Here is a 10,852-nt window from a genome sequence, read left to right as displayed (position 1 = left end):
ACGACACTCCTCAAGATTACTATGCTGCTTGTAAATCATCCTAAGCACGAATCTCAAGTTTCTCCAAGTTCTAGCATAATTCTTTAGCACTCATTTTTTCATCATCTTCAGAATTTCATATTTTTTTTTGCATTAAAAATATATGTATCTTACCTATTATTGAAGTAGTAAATATCAAAGATAAAATCAATTATAAAAAATATATGTAGCCGAACTGAAGCCCAAGCATCCTCTTTCTAAGAATGTGGTAATGCGCACTAGTTAAAAAAATGTAAAGGTATTTGGAAAGGATCTTGTGTGATAGTTCTTATGAAGCTACTAAAGTATTGTGCCTCTCGCTCTATGAGTTGTCCACACTTATTAATGACAACCTTATGCTTTTGTCTTGAAGGAAGGCTTATAGTAGTCAAAGTGCGTATATGTGCCATTGTTCACTTAGTTACTGTATTAAAAAAATATTTATTAATAATTTGTTAGTTACCATAAACAATATTGCACTGTCAATATGACATAGCAAATACTTAATGACTCAACACGTATTTCAGATTCATGCATTGATGCTTGTGATAATACTGGTTTAAGATTTTGCATCGGTTGAAAATTGAATAATAAGTTAAAATCTAAATGATATATAAGAAAAAAAAATATTTAACATGTATTCACTAAATAAATTATACAATTAAGAATTAAAATGCAAAACCCTTAAAATCTAAATCATATGTAAGAAAAAAAAAGATTTAGCATGCATTTACTAAATAGATTAAAAAATTAGTAATTGAAATATAAACCCCTAAAATCTAAATCATACAATAAAAAATATATTCAACATGCATTCACTTAATAAATTATACAATTAGAAATTAAAATGCAAAACTCCTAAAATCTAAATTATATATAAGAAAAAAAACAAATTTAGTATGCATTCACTCAATCTACAAAATTAACAATTAAAAAGAAAAATCTCTAAAATCTAAATCATATATAAGAAGAAAAACTCACATATTTGGTATGCTTGCATTAAATAGATTATAAAATCAATTAAAATATAAAACACTAAAATTTAAATCATATATAAGAAAAAAATCACAAATTTAACATGTTTTTACTCAATATATTATAAAATTAGCAATTAAAATAAAAAACTTTTAAAATCTAAATCATATATAAGAAAAAAATTAATAAATTTTCACTAAATAGATTATAAAACTAAGAATTAAAATATAAAACCATTAAAATCTAAATGATATATAAGAAAAAAAACATATTTAGTATGCATTCACTAAATAGATTACACAATTAAAAATTAAAAAGCAAAACCCTTAAAATCTAAATCATATACAAAAAAATAGATTTATCATGCATCACTAAATAGATTATAAAATTAGAAATTAAAATATAAAACCCTAAAATTCAAATCATATATAAAAAGAATAGATTTATCATGTATTCACTCAATAAATTATATAATTAATAATTAAAATGCAAAACCTTTAAAATTTAAAGCATATATAAAAAAAATAGAATTAGCATGTATTCATTCAATATATTACAAAAGTAGCAATTAAAATGTAAACCCTATAAAATCTAAATCATATATAAGAAAAAAATAAATTTAACATGCTTTCAATAAATAGATTAAAAAATTAGAAATAAAAATGTAAAATCCCTAAAATCTAAATAAGAAATAAGAAAAAAATATAAATTTAGCATGCATTATTAAATAAATTACAAAATTAAGAATTAAAATGCAAAAAACTTAAAATCTAAATCATATATAAGAAAAAAATATATAGATTTAACATGATTTCACTAAATAAATTACAAAATTAAGAACTAAATTGCAAACCCCCTAAAATCTAAATCATATAAGAAAGAAAAACAGATTTAGCATGCATTTACTCAATAAATTATAAAATTAAAGATTAAAATGCAAAATCCCTAAAATCTAAATCATACATGAGGAAAGAAACCTGATTTAGCATGCATTCAGTAAGAAAAATACACAAAAGAAACCACGCAGGTGAAAGCCTACTTAGATCATAAAATGTAGCGCAACCTTGATCAATGCCCCAAAAAAGCTTACTTGAACAACCTTTGTCAGCCCACTTACATTGACAGTCGAACAATACCCTCAAATCACTATGCTGCGATGCCACATATCGCTACTCAGCAATAACCACAAATCGCCATTTAGTGATGTCATGAATCGACTTCCAGCGGAAGCCAGAGATCGCTATCCACCGTTGGTCATAAATCGTTGTCCGGCTCACAACACAAAGTATCCAGCGATGAAAACAAATCCCTGTCCAGCTGACAGCACAATTGCTTCCCCGCGATAACCACAACTGGCTATGCAGCGAATACGAAGACTACTTACGCAGCTCCAAGCAATAAGCACTAATCGAAGCTTATAATTCTTCGGCGCCATGCCTGGACGAAGAGAGATCAACCATGGAACAAAGAAGGAATTCTGGACAATTTACCAACGTTAGTTGGTAAAGCTATGACGCAGCGGTGATTCAACTTCTTTTCCAGCAATTCTTTCGTATTGCCAACACCTCCAATTGCCTTTTGAAATCATTATTGTTATCTTGTGAAAACTTTTAGCCATATATTATAAGTAAAAGGAATCCTCAATGTCTCTTTTCTCATCCTCACTTCATTTCTTAAGAGGTAAGTAAAACTCTTCATCTGTTACAGGGGGAGCTTTGGTCGCTTTAACAGTGGAAGTTCAAGTGTTAGTGGTACTCCACAATTTCTCACAATCGCTTTGGAGTTCTTAACGTGGGATCGTTCAGATCCCTCGGGTTTTCATCAACAATCATTCATTATCGCTTTATACTAATATCGTTTAACACCGCAATTCAGTGTTGACTAACACCGTTTACAAAGGCCGAGTATTACAGCAAAAATCGCTTTCCCGCGATAACCACAACTCGCTATGCAACGAATATGTAGTCGAATTACGCAGTTCCAACCGATAACCATAAATTTTTTATTTGTCATACATTATTCATTTATCATGTTGGTTGAGCAGTAGATCTTTTGGGTCATAAATAGTCGCACAAGTACTGGACGGTGTGATTATCTTCTACTTCGTGAACCAGCAACAATCAAACCAACAGTTCCTTCATAAACCTGGAGTTCCTCCCCCGAACATAGAAAATTGTGGTCCGTGAGGCAGACGAAGACAGCTACACAACCAACAATGGCGAATCATGCGTATATTGTCTACACATCACCTCCATTTTCATCAAAATCCGAATCTATGCATGCCATTTTTTGCGATTTGTGTTGTGTACTCTATAATGTAATTTCAATATCGTTCATTGCAATGTCGTTATTCATTTCAGTATAACATCCACTGACGAAGTTGGGCGAAAACTTAGTCAATCACTCCTGGAGGACATCAAACGAATGCGCAATGAATTCTCACAATGCAACATGATCAGTAATTTTGTTCATATGAAACTAGTAGGAGTTGTCTATATACGTAAGCCATGTGTACGTGCGTTAACAACACCATATTTGTTGCAAACAGACTATATCTGATTTCGTAGTTATATTAAAAGCAACACACCAAGCCAGACTATAAGCATCGTCAACCTGTATTTCATGGTATATCGGTTGTATTTATGTTGCTTTTGGTTATTGATTTAGTCCAATTGATTCGTCTGTTAACGTTGCTATTAGCAATGTTTCAGTATGCAGATGATCTTGCACCGTTTGCCATACTCCAGTAGATTTAAAGACGGCCTACCTTATTGGATTAACGATAATCATTGCAGAGACCTTTTGTCAAGTGAAAAGGTAAGCAAACAAACCTAGAGTGCAAGGTTACATCATAACAGTGCTAACAACATTTTTTCGATTCTTTTGCAGATATTGATTCCTATACTCTGGCAATCATAAAAGCATTGGGTCTTATACGTGATGAATTTACACGGAAAACAACTATGGTGTTACAATTCGTTGGAAGTTGACAGTGGTTTACGGCTAGACATCTCCCATCTCGTAAGATTCCATCTATATGAGTATCGTGTCATGTACTGGGGTCATAAATTTACTTTCGGTCGCATTATTCTCAGATCGGTTTCGTCAAAGGCATGTTGGGAGTCGATGTTAGCGAGTGGATCTATCGCACGACATACCATGCTCCTTTACAAGATAATGGCGTTGATTGCAGCGTATTTGTAATGAAGTACATTGAAGCGATATACAATGGTGCAGAACCCTGTTTCGGCGTTGTATGTCATTTCTTTGCCTCTGTTATTGGGGATTAAATGCATGTCTATTGGTTCTACTTTACAATTTGTTTTTGCAGGTTGATATACCCGGATTTCGCGAAGAACTCTGCAAAAAATTGACGTCCTTTCTAATTGCGAAGGAGAAACTAACAGAGCCATCGCAAGGATCTAAAAGGAAACGACCAACGGTGCCCACCACGCTAAAGTAATTTCATGTTCGTCTATTTCAAGCAGATTTTAGAGACGGTTCAACCAACTTGTGTGTAATCTATAATATGTCGACCGAATATCAGAAGTCGTTGTTGACTGCATGAATCGCAATCCTTTTTGGCGGTTTGCATTTAAAGTGTCTCATCAAAAGAGTGAATCCTGATCAGCTAACAAATCTTAGCGCTATTGACCTTTAACATGGGCGCATATCTTACAGCAAAATGTATATGTTCGCCCAAAAAATAATAATACTCAACAACGATAAGGAACAATTGCTGTTCTGAAATCACAATATTCTTCGTCGTCATTCAATGCAAATCACAATGAAAACATAGGATTTATATGGTAAGCATGCACAATTAATGAAAGCTTGTAATTGATAAAAGATGTGCGCTCAACCCGCGTGATTGACAGTCGCAGAATGAGACTGCGATGTTTGCAATGAACAAAGACTTCTAATGTTCGAAATGATAATATTCAACATTGATATGATATGTTTGATGCTTAAACATGGCTTTATTGCTGACACGCATCCGTCGAAAATCGCAGAAGAGATTCGAGACGAATGCGGTGAACAAGAGCCATTAATGTTGCTTTCGTAATTACAAATAGTACACAGCGATACGACATGCTTGATGTTCAGAATTGGTGGTCTAACGTCAACTTCGCTGCTACTACCATGAAAACTTGTGTAAGAATTTAAAACTTGTGTAAGAGCCATATTAATGAAACGTCCTATCACCCTCCGTCAGTTTACAAGTATATACGCCAGTTTTATTAAACCAAAAGCAAATCTAAAAAAAAATTACACTCCGCGTTAATGAAATTGAACAATGTCGTGCCAGAGAGCTATTCTCAAAAGTAATCAATGTGATTGGACCGAATTTTTTGGTCTTAAATAAATCCACAAGTACGTCCACATGCGTCCCAAGAAATCGCCTTAGGTGTACACACGTCCCAAGAAATCGCCTTAGGTGTACATTACGGACTTACACCTCGACATTGGGTTGTCCCGAGTCACTGTCGTTTAGCTATGCACTCCATTCGTTCACAATGGGGCATGTATATTACGATTTTCATTATCGTAGGTTCAGCAATACATCGATTTCTGAGAAGAAACCTTTCTTACGATTTTTAATTACTGAAGAACAACATTACTAGCATTGCTTAAGCACATACAACAAAAAATTGTTTCTCGATACGATTTAATTTTCGTAGATGAAGCAGTACAACGATTTACAAGCGTGTTTTGTAATGTTTCAATTATATTTCAACGGCGACAGATTTACAAAATTTGTAGTCTTAAAAAATTGGCCTACCGGACGTCCTCCTACATATCTCCAGTCTGTCTCTCTCTCTATCTCTGTCTCTCTGATTGTGTTGATACCAGAAACCAGACAAATCATACTGCGGCGAGATAAACCCCCGTCACCGGAATGACAGCTCCTCTGAGACCTCCTCGCTAGGGAGAGGAAGAGGACGCAGTGTAGCTCCTGCTAGCCACCCTCAGCACGACTGCACCGACGAAGATGCTGTCGAGGAGGAGGGCGAGAACGGTGATGGCAGAGCTCGTTAGGTTGTACAGACAAAGCAATCGATAGGATTCACTTTACATATTTTGTTTGTCATTCTTTTTAAACTCAATCAATTTTCCACATATTTCGTCGCGTATTTCCGGTATATGTTCCTGCAACAAAACATGTAATGTGAAACCATTATATAACAGGAATCCCCAATAACATCAGATACAAAGCTCATACAATGTCGAAGCAAGGTTCTTCTCCTTTGTATATTGCTTCAATATGCTTCATTATGAATATGCCACAATCGACCCCATTACTTTGTAAAGGAGCATCGTCATCACAGAGCAACATCCACTCGGCAATGTCGACACCCATAAGTCCGTTTAGGAATCTCGCCTGTGATAAAGGAATAATATAGTACAGTCCGGTCCACCTCAAATAGCTACGATTCACCTATGGGCAGATGCTTACCAAATGCATAGCGTCACGTTCTATGCCACTGTGGCAGTCCAATTAGTTGTAGCACCATAGTTGTTTTTTCAGAAAATTCATCTCGTATAAGACCCAAGGGTCGAGATTTTGCCAGAGTGTTGGAAGTAAAATCTGCGAATCGATAAAATAATTTATAATTCCATAGACATATCGTAATGAGGATGTTACGACTAAACCTTGGAGAAGAGGTTTGTTCACTTACCCTTTCAAATTTCGAAATGTCTAGGCATTCATCATCGTTGTTCCAACAAGGTAGTGCATCTGAGAATCCACTGGTGTATGGCTTTCGCAGGACGCACATCTGTTGCGCGAAATACTAAGGTTCAACCACCAATAAACGTGAGTAAGTCAATCACGCAAACAAAACAATAGCGGACCAGACATACCATGAAATAAGGGTTGATGATGTATATTGTATTGCTCGTTGCGTTGCTTTGAATATAATTGACAAAATCACACATTGTCTGGTTGCACAAATTAGCGAAGGGTATAAAAAAATATGAACCGATGACCTAAAAAATGATAGTGGTTTCATATGTATAAAATTACTGATAGTGTTCCCATCTGCAAATTCATCTTGCATCTGCTCGATATCATCTACGAAATCGTTAGGGCGTTGACGCTCACCCTTGTCTGTGGATGTTGCACTGAGTGCACCATGAGCGTAGTATTCAGAATTCGACATTGAAATTATTTTCTACAGTAAACAACACAAGTCCAAATACGACATGAAAAGGCAAATGTTGACTAAACCGCTCAGACGGTTCAAGAAATATACGTCTTAAGCGCTAGTGTTGGTACTGTGGATGTGGTTGTCCTATTCTTCGGCGCCGTGGCTGGTCGTATTGCTCTCATCGCCCTCTCTGTTGGCGCCGTGGCTTGTCGTATTGCTCTCATTGCCCTCTCCGTTGGCGCCGTGCCCGGTCGTAGTGCTCCCATCGTCCTCTCCTTTGGCGTCGTGCCTGGTCGTAGTGCTCCCATCGGCCTCTCCTTTGGCGCCGTGCCTAGTCGTATTGCTCCCATCATCCTCTTCTTCGACGCCATGACTGGTCGTATTGCTCCCATTGTCCCCTTCTTCGGCGCCATACTCAACAGTCATATCGATGTCACCTTTGCAACACAAATACGGAATCGATGTCGTCAGTCAAATATAATGGAAACATCCTTTAACATGCCGCCCTTTTTCGAAAACCGCCCACAAATTAAACAATTGCGTTTTATATAAAAAAATATATGTCTTTTCACATGCCGCCCTTTTTCGATAACCGCCGACAAATTAAATGATTACGTTTTAAATATTTACAAATACGTCTTTCTACATGCCACCCTTTTCGATACCCGTCGACAAATTAAATGATTGCGTTTTAAATATTTAAAAATGCATCTTTTCACATGCCAGCTTTTTTCGAAAACAACTCGCAAATTAAATGATTGAGTTTTAAATAATTCAAAACCCATCGTTTCGACTTCGTATGTTAACAATATTTTAGTGGGAGATTGACCCGACCCGAACTCGTTAAAGTTTATGTTCTTATCGCTATTGACTGTTATCATTTACGACGTCAGAACTCGTTAAATTATTGTTCACGACTGACATCACAAATCCTTTTTGCGATATTCTATCGAGGCGAAGCCAAATACTGTGATTGCTGAGCATAAATGCTCTATCTTAGCGACGTCAAAGAGGTTAGGCAATGCCACGATTTCTGAACAACAGACATCTATTTTCGATTAAAGTTTGTTTATTTACGAGATCCACAGACGAAACGTGTCTGTTAGATGTAATAATAAAGAATTAAACAATAAAAGAATGTCACGTTACGACAATTAATTACACAATTACAACAAATACCTATTGTGATAAAAAATAATACATAGGGTTTATTCCGAGGCACTTGACGAATCCGTTGAAATATCATAGACTTATCTCTCGCTTTTTATTGGTGGACTGCCTCTCCTGGGTGGCCTGTTGGTTGCGTCCATCTTATTAAGAAAACTGGTCATCATCTCTACCATTGAGTTCAATTGAATCTTCATATTGCTTACTTCTGTCCTTAATTTCTTATTCTTCCTCTCCATAAGTTCGAACCTTGCGGCACAAACAATGTTCTCTTTTGTAGCAAGTGTTTGCTCTTCATCGCGCTTTGTTACTGCGAGACTCGTTGTTGTAACCAGAGAGAGACGACGTTTTGGTTGTAGAGGCTGAGCTGCAACATGAGAAGAGGCAGTTGGGAGGCATGGGTTCACAATTTTCTCAATCTTCCGATTTCGTCGCATTGGTTTTCAATACCTTTCGAAATAGAAGGGATCAAATTGTCGTCCTTCATGATCATACGATATGGCACGGACACCACCTGGGTTCCAAATTAATAATTCGTCCCTGTAGCGTTCGCGCCAATTCACGTTCCTGCCCCCGCCACTATTCATCTTCCTTCTCACTTCCAAAGGATTATTTGGGATAGACTGCCCCAAGCCAGTTTGTAGGAGAACTCGACTACCATGCTACAACTCGGCTTCATAATTGCAGAACAACCACAAATCGCGGTCAGACAATCTAGCAGCCTCCGTAACAACGTCTTGGTCATCGTCCTCCTCATCTCCATAAGGTCTCCACAAACCCTGTACATTGGTAATTCTTTTTAATAACGAATGACAATTATATTACAATTTACTTAGGCATGATATGGCAACAACGATATGTACTACGAAAGACAATCCTGCAGTGATGATTACTTAAGAATGCTAAACATTACAACGATTTATAATACTCAATGGTAAACGCTGACACGATTGTAAACAATTTTAGAACGTTTACCTCATTTAGTTGCAACCCATCTAAAATGGACTTAGCATTGTGAACTGTGACGTTTATTCTAACCCAGCGACCGATCTTTGGAAAACTACAAATCGGAGGCCCACAACGTGGACGCAATGTGATAATATGTTCCAATGCCCAAGCCTAACAAAAACAATATTATTAGTAACACCACTACCTACAATGAGATTAGTCTACAATTACTAGGTATGTAATCAACAAATACCTGAACAAATGGCCAAAATCCCCCAACTGTTTTCGTATCATTACTCACACGGTAGAGTTGACTGTACAAGTGTGCGAGCATAGCGGCACCCCAAACATAGTTGTCGACTTCGTCTAAGTCTGCCAGGTACTATAACCACATGAAACTTATCCTCGAACCAGAACAATCAGAAAATAATGTAAGACCAAAAAAATAAAGAAGGAAGTTGCGCAACTCTTGGTCAGCTATTTCAGATGCACAAGTAGCGGAGCGACCTTCCCATTTATTACGAAAAAATGAGACTTTCATTGATGTGAACTTGATTCCACCAGAAATACAATGACTCCATTCGTCCATCGACATTCCTAAAAGGGCCGTGCATTTTTCCCTTGCGTTGTAGTTTGAATGCCGTAATAGGACAACACTGCCATTGCACTTAAGGCTAGTGATCCTCGCCACATCTTCTAGAGTCATGGTGATCTCAAAAGAATCAAACTGGAATGTGTTCGTCTTATCATTCCACTTATTTACCAGGTGGGTCATGGTATTCCAGCAAGTTTCAAAATATTGCTGGTCCAAAAGGCCACCGAAGTGCATATTTCGTAATCGGTCTTTCTGATATGCACTCAGCTGACCATACCACGACAGAACTACAAGCCATTGACACCGACATTCGAGCTTTTCACCTGGTGCTCTACTTCTCCAGCGACCTCCCTGTAACACAAAATAACATATTATTCCTACAAATTGTAAATTAGTTCCATTTGTTACTTATGCATAATATTCTACTAATCGCTATAAATAATATTGGTTGCACACACACTATCACAGTAATTGCTATACATATTAATACCTAACACAATAATCGCTATACCAAAATCGCTAAACATATTATTAGATCTTCACATACAGGACGAACATATTTACCTTGGTCGCTCTTTTCTTCTGTTCTAATCGCTATACATATCAATACCTAACACAATAATCGCTATACCAAGATCGCTAAACATATTATTAAATCTTCACAGACAAGGCAAATATATTTACCTTGGTCGCTCTTTTCTCCTGTTCTAATCGCTATACATATTAATACCTAACACAGTAATCACTATACCAAAATCGCTAAACATATTATTAAATCTTCACAGACAGGACAAATATATTTACCTTGGTCGCTCTTTTCTCCAGTTCTCCCTCCAACCTGGGACTTTCTGGTGGGTCCCCTGCCTCCAACTGTCTTTCCCTTTCCATCTCTACCAGCTCCATCATCGCCTGCCTTTCTCTCTCCTTCCTTTTCTCGCCCTCCTTCTCCTTCCTTTCTCTCTCCTTCCTTTTCTCATCCTCCTTCTCCTTCCTTTCT

This window comes from Nuphar pumila, chromosome 15 (genome assembly GCF_984573655.1).
Source record: "Nuphar pumila chromosome 15, dmNupPumi1.hap1.1, whole genome shotgun sequence".
Classification (NCBI taxonomy): domain Eukaryota; kingdom Viridiplantae; phylum Streptophyta; class Magnoliopsida; order Nymphaeales; family Nymphaeaceae; genus Nuphar; species Nuphar pumila.
The sequence above is the reverse complement of the archived record's forward strand: the minus strand, read 5'-3'. Positions refer to the sequence as shown.